The sequence below is a fragment of the Neodiprion fabricii genome, chromosome 7 (genome assembly GCF_021155785.1).
Source record: "Neodiprion fabricii isolate iyNeoFabr1 chromosome 7, iyNeoFabr1.1, whole genome shotgun sequence".
Classification (NCBI taxonomy): domain Eukaryota; kingdom Metazoa; phylum Arthropoda; class Insecta; order Hymenoptera; family Diprionidae; genus Neodiprion; species Neodiprion fabricii.
The window spans coordinates 9,368,085-9,375,444 of record NC_060245.1 but is presented as its reverse complement, the minus strand read 5'-3'; the positions used below and the strand labels follow the sequence as shown (position 1 = coordinate 9,375,444).

The following is a 7,360-nucleotide window of genomic DNA, read 5'->3' as shown; positions in this document are numbered from 1 at the left end:
CAAAATTCGTAATAATCTGAAACTCACCCGTGTGCACCGCCACAGCTGTGGAGTGCACACTCTTGTAAATATTGTAAATATTGTAAAATACACAACTCAACTAACTATAATCCTGTGTGCCAAGTTGTTTCGTTACTTTACTCTCGGAAAGCGTAGCGCGTGTCCACGGCGTGTGACGACCTCGAACATAGCGCGGTTTAGCGTCATAAATTCCACATATTCATGAAAATTTAGATTTCCATGCTGAGTATTCGTTCACTTTATTATTCATCATTATGATAAAATGAACAAAATACTCCCAAATTTAAAAAATTTGATAATATTATTGTTGAGTTTGTAATATGTTGCAAAAATCAGTATTATAATAAGTGAATTATTATTAATTAATCAAATACAATATTATTCATTATTTCGGCCGAAATATTATAGACGCCTACGATGCTCAGTGACCCATAGCTTTGGGTATTAGGCAGCGGTAGCGGTGGGGGGCAGGTAGAAGGGCGTCCTTTTGAGAGTGGGACCACAGCTGCTCTTCGCTCTCTTTCATTCTCTCATTCCAAAAATTTCCGTTGAGCAAGTAGCATCAGTGCGTGTTCAAGGGGAATTCGGAGTTCACAAGCGACGATATATAGACGCCGCGCAGTTTTAGTGCAAGATTACATTCACAGTTTTACTCCGAGCAGAGGATATTTTTCATTTTGCTGTAAGTATTCAAGTGATTCAATTTATTACATACTTCTTTCTCTGTGTCTATATGTGTATACATACATTCATATGATGCACGTGTATATGCGTTTGTGTATATGTATATATATTTACACAAGAATATACATATGCGTGCATTAAAGTATATCATAGTTTTTAACATGTCAAAGAAATACAATCATATTCGTATTATTGTGCGAGCATGTAGATAGTAATGAAATTGTTCAAATAGGTTTTGAAGATTTCGAGTCAACAAGCAACGCTATTATTCGTTTGGAGCGTTCTGTTGCCGAGGAGCGTGGCTTGTCATGGAATTTATTGACGCTTAGCTGCCTCAGTACAAGGTTTCGGTTGGATTTCAGCAGAAATTTTTTACTTCTTTGTAAGTATTCAAGTGATTCAATGTATATATACATGCATAAATTTGTATTATCGTACGAGTATGTAAATAGTGATGAAATTATTCACTAATTTTTTTAGATTATCCATTTTCATCATGGCTGGAGATGAAAATGCTTTGTGCCTGTTGTGTGACAAAGTTTTGAACGATGGACGTGCAACACGGACGCTATCCCAGGCTGCTCTGAACAGCTGCGTAGTTGCGAGCGGAAGGAGAAAGGATTTGAAACACGTGGAGTTGAAAAAGTACAGAAGGTTGGAGGTTCACGATTCCTGTGCCAAGAATTATACTTACGAACGAGAGATTCGTAAGTACGTACGTGAATTGGAATCGAGAGAACAGAGAGAAGATGGCCCAGCCACAAATACACGTCAATCGGGTGTTTCACTTGACTTCGATTTCGAAAGTCTGTGTATTTTTTGCGCAAAAGACGCGTCAGATCAATACATTCAGACACAAAACAGAGAGAAGAAAGAGCGTAGGGATATTATTGTCTTCGCAAATTCAAACTCCAAACGGAAGTTACTCGAAAAATTCTCCAACTCGGCGAATCCTAGCTTTCTAGAATTTCTGTATAGAATTAATTCAGTAGACGATCTCGTTCAAGTCCGTGCTAGGTATCATGATAGATGTCAGAAAGTTATATATCGAGACTTATCAAGAGAATCTTCTGTTACTTCTTCTGAATCACCAAGCTTGAAAGCAGCAAGGTACATTGCGAAGTATTTGGTGGAACACAAGCATTTAAGTTGTCAGTTCAGTATGAATGAGATTCTCAAGGATTATCAAGAGGGAAATTTTCAATTGCCAACGCTGAGATACTTAAAGGAACATCTGAAAGGGCTATTCGGTGATGATATCATAATTCTTTCCTCTCAAAATGGCCCCATAATTACTTTTGCAGATGTAGGTAAAAAGTTATTGACTGATCAATGGTACTCCCGAAAATTGAGTGACGAGAAAGATGAACGTTTAAGAGTAGTTGAGGCAGCCTCTCAGATCATTCTATAAGATATCAAATCCCATGTTTATGATACAAAATCATATCTTGCTCCTGACCGATTTCACGAGACAGTTGAATCAGACGTACCGAAAACACTGAAATGCTTCGTAACTAGTTTAGTAACAGCAAAAAAAAAGAATCCGGAAAACTTTGAACGCAAAATACTATCGATTTGTCACGCGATCATTGCATTGGTCCGCCCGAGGTCCTATCTATCGTCACTACAAGTAGGATTAGCTGCGACGTTAATGAAACAATACGGGTCACGCGAATTGATTCAAATTCTCAATGCCTTAGGATTCTGTTCCTCTTATGAAGAAACCCAGTTGTTACATTCCTCTATTCTTAATCATGATACCCTATTTGAATACATGAATTCATACGTACAATTTGTATTCGATAACGCGGATCACAATGTCAATACCATCGATGGAAAGAATACTTTCCATTCTATGGGTGGTATTGAGATTGTGACTCCTGCGTCTCCGGTCAATACAACGACGTCAATGGAAAGGGTGAAGAAGATACCTTCATCTCGAGCTATAGGTAACTTTGGAAGAATTCACTTGAAGCATTTTAATAAGGGAGCGAATGCCGGCTTCGGGAATATTCTTGTTCAAGATTTGAATACATTGAAGTCAATCGATTATGATGTTAACATCAACGAGACTGATTTCTTTTGGTTGTGTGCTAAAAATAGATATGGAAGCGATTTTGATGGGTGGAACGGATTTATGCAGCGAATCTATAGCAGCAGGCCGTTTGATAAGAGTAAAATAATTTTCTTACTCTTTATCAACGCGCCACCAAGCAATCTCGACACAATTTACACTGATCTATTAGAAGCCGACAAGAGAAGGATAGATATCGGGCAGAAGCATACGTTCATAACCTTTGATCAGCCCCTTTATTATAAAGCTCGCGAAATAGCTGAATGTTGCAAGAACGAATTATCCGGTGTGGTAGTGAGATTAAGCGGTTTTTATCTCTTGATGTCATTCATGGGTTCAATTGGTTTCATTATGGAGGGCAGCGGGTTACGCGAGCTCTTTTGTCAGATTTATGCAGAGAATTCTGTCGACAAGATCATGAAAGGACACGCCTATGCCAGAGCCGTTAGAGGCCATTTACTGATTCATTTGGCATTAACAAATGTACTCCTGTCGTCTTTTGATTTATCAGCTTCAGAAGAAGATCAACTTAAAAGTTACGTTACTGAAGAAGACAATATTCTGGATGTCATTTCAAGCGCAGAATTTCAGTCAATCTTGGCAAAATTCCATGATCACATTAATATCCAGAAAAGCAAAGGGCCTACATCCAAGCTGTGTCTTCAGTACTATGACACAGTTACGCTCATGAGACAGTTTATTGAGGCCGAGAGATCAGCAAACTGGAATTTGCATTTAGAAACGATTAGAAAGATGATACCTTATTTTTACTGCAGTGGACACTTCTTGTATGCAAAATCGGCTCAGCTGTATCTACAAGATATGTACCATTTAGAAGAAATGATGAACGTCTCAGAATTTGATAAATTTACTAAGCAAGGGTACTTCGCCATAAGACGTTCAGATAAGTTTTGGTGTGGAGTCTGGTCGGACCTTACTATTGAACAAATGCTTATGAGGAGTATGAAGACGAGGGGCGGATTAACTCATGGCCGGGGTGTAACCGACGCAGTACTAGCCAAGTGGGTCTTAACAATGCCTGCCCTGACGGAGATTTCAGACTTTATTCAATCATTCTGCGATGTATCCATCATTACGTCCGAGCAACACGTCGATTCTCGATCTAGTAGACGATTACGCGATGCTGAAGATCTAACAAAAGTCATGAATTTTTTTGACACATTCCAACCACTTGTTGCAACAGAAAAAATCCATTGCATAACCTCTGGCGTGCAAGGAGGTAGCTCCATCAATTGTCATTTAGCGTATGAAGTAGGGTTTAAATTGATGCAGGATGTTATAGGAACAAGTTTTAAAGATCTAAAATTTCAAAGAAAGAACAGAGTATCGTCATTGTGTATTGTAAATTCTGTCAAAACGAAAAATGAGGGATCCATTGTAATAAATCCGAATCTCATTTTCCAAAGGATATCTGTCGCGATGGAAAGTTCGAACGATTTGAGAAAATTTCTATCCCATGAATTGGCACCGTATCCACTCTCTCTCTTTGATAATCACACCATGAGGAAAACCGAAAAATCAAAACTTTACGATAGTTTCAAAGAGCCGGCAACTCTCCCTGATGGAAAATGTCGTCACATAATTGACGGCGGTTTTCTCCTACACAAAATTGTATGGCCTAAAAACGAAACGTTTGAGTCAATTTTGAATAGATATGTCGAGTATGTAGGCAAGTTTTATAGCTCAGATAGTTTTATCATCTTTGATGGGTATCCCGAAGATCTAACTCGTTCTACGAGAAACTCAGAAAGAATGCGCAGAGAGGCTGGCCAACTTTGTGCGGACGTAGATTTTGATTTAGGAATGATCCCTACTGTAGCGCAGAATCGATTTCTTTCGAATAGTAAGAATAAAGTTCGCTTCATTAGAAAACTGTGCGATAAATTACATACAGCAGGATTTACAACAAGTCAAGCGCCTGAAGATGCAGATTACCTCATAGTGAGGACTGCCGTTGATGTATCTAGCGACGAAAATATTTCAATTATTGTAGCCGAAGACGTTCACATTCTGATAATCATGACACAGATGGAAACTGATAAGAAGGTTTTTCTTTTGAAACCAAGTCGGAATTCGGTTCCTCAAAAGATTTTCGATAAACATTCCTGTTCAGTCAGTGAGACATTGAAAAAGTACATTGGCTTTATACATGCCTTCACCGGTTGCGATACCACATCAGCTCTCTTTTCATTTGGAAAATTGAGAGTGGTTAACGCATTGAAAAAGTACGAAGAATTGCTGACAGAAGCCTCGATTTTTTACGAACCCAATGCGTCGCCAGAGTTGGTTGAAAGAGTCGGGATGAAAATTCTATGTTACTTATACGGGGGCAAAAGAGGGATAGAATTAGATCTAAACGAGTTAAGGTATAGATGTTTTAAGAATAATTGTAAGAGAAAGAATTTTAATTTAGCGTCACTTCCACCCACTGAGGCCGCGGCTAAACAACATTGTAGAAGGGCGTACTTGCAACTGCAAGCGTGGATTGGACGGGATGTGGGGGCGAATTCTTGGGGGTGGTCTGTAAAAGACGGTATTCTGCAACCTAAATACACGGATGATTCCTTAGTACCGGAGGATCTTCTAAGAATCATCGGCTGCGATTGTCGAACAGGTTGCTCAAAAACTTGTGGTTGCGTGAAACATGGACTGCGATGTTCCGAATACTGCGCCAATTGTCACGGCGAGACTTGCAAGAATCATGCAGAAACTTACGATGAAGTTGACTTGGAAGAAAATGATGACGATGATGAGATCTCGAACATGATAGAGCAACAGATGCAACCCGACTTAGAGCTCGATGAAAGTGACGAAACTGAAAATGTAAGCGACTCCGACGACGAAACTCCTTATAAGAAGCTTCGTAAGATGTAAAAACTATTGTACTTTAGCTGTAAGTTTTATAGTAAATTTAGATTAAGTCTTTGTAATAAATGATTTCTTATATATATGTCTATTTATATTATATGTGAATCTTTCCCAACTATTATTACATATTCCTCATGTGAAAAATGACCATTAAAATCTAAATTTTCATGAATAAACTAATGATTAGCAACGAAAAAAATCGAGATTTATACTTCCGTCCGATTTTGAGTGTTTAAATAAAAGAATTTGTTGAATGTGATTCGATATTCGTGTTACTCACGACTCGGCATATCGATTTGAAAAAAAAAATCATCAAAATACGTCAATTAGAACCCGAGATATTGTCGAAAAAAAACGCGCGTGTTGTGCGAGGCGAGTTTGACCTTGACATGCCACGTAGGCTGGTACGCGCACGGCACTGACACTAGTAACGGTTTTTTTTTTTCTGTTGATTTTCTCTTGGAGAAGCGTTTTAGCACTTAATTTTGTTGAAACGGGGTCACCACTGTGGAATTTATGATGCTAAACCGCGCTATGTTCGAGGTCGTCACACGCCGTGGACACGCGCTACGCTTTCCGAGAGTAAAGTAACGAAACAACTTGGCACACAGGATTATAGTTAGTTGAGTTGTGTATTTTACAATATTTACAATATTTACAAGAGTGTGCACTCCACAGCTGTGGCGGTGCACACGGGTGAGTTTCAGATTATTACGAATTTTGTTATTGATAGAGGGCATCAACTAGGCGATGCTGGTAGGCACGAGGTTAGCCCGGGAGTGATGTGTCCGTGAAATCCGCGCGGGGCACCAGTTGCTGCTTGCGCCGTCGAGTTGGTGCCTGGATGGTGTCGCCTCCTGGCGCTGGTGTGGTAAGGCCGGGCCGAGGCGCCACAAATAAACTAATGATTAGCAACGAAAAAAATCGAGATTTATACTTCCGTCCGATTTTGAGTGTTTAAATAAAAGAATTTGTTGAATGTGATTCGATATTCGTGTTACTCACGACTCGGCATATCGATTTAAAAAAAAAATCATCAAAATACGTCAATTAGAACCCGAGATATTGTCGAAAAAAAACGCGCGCACGTTATTGAAACAGTGAATTCGATTTTTGCGCCTGCCGGCTGCGGCGAGTCTCTCCCCCCACCACGGCGCCCGACGTTCTGCCGCGCACTTTTTGCCTCAACAAGCTAAGTTGTTCACTTGATTTTCGATATGAAATCAGTTAGAAGCTTGAAAAACATTGTTTGGCATATCAAGTACTGATATTAAAGAAGACAATAGCGTTCGTAAAATGTCGAAATCGTAATTTGTTAATTAACAAAGTCACTTCGACTTTGAAGTGTTCTAGTTAACAAACAAACTGTCCGATTACCATGAGTCTTGTTTCAAAAGTTGCGTCTTCTTTTGCTCTAACTGTTCCACTTTCCCGAATTCGATTCCGACAATAATTGACGAACTTATTAGCATTTGTTGCTAAGGTCAAATTTGAGTCATTTTTCGGAAAATTCCCTAGTTCATAATAATTGCAATAGGATGGTAAAACTTGTTGGACACGTTAGGGGGAGGTCCCAGGTATCTGTAAAAAAATCGGCAGCAACTCAGAAGGTCTCATTTTGGCTCACGTTAACAATTACGATAACGCAACTCTCGAATCGGGCTTAATTAACAATGATATTCGGAAAAAACT

The 7,360-nt window shown here is 39.2% G+C and overlaps 1 long non-coding RNA gene across 1 annotated transcript; it reads left to right on the top strand.

Moving 5' to 3' along the window:
* The first annotated feature begins 472 nt into the window (after window positions 1-472).
* Window positions 473-1,590, top strand: LOC124187113. Its single transcript, XR_006871770.1, has 3 exons — window positions 473-703; window positions 938-1,087; window positions 1,186-1,590. It is a non-coding gene; the product is annotated as an uncharacterized LOC124187113 (long non-coding RNA).
* The last annotated feature ends 5,770 nt before the right edge of the window (window positions 1,591-7,360 follow it).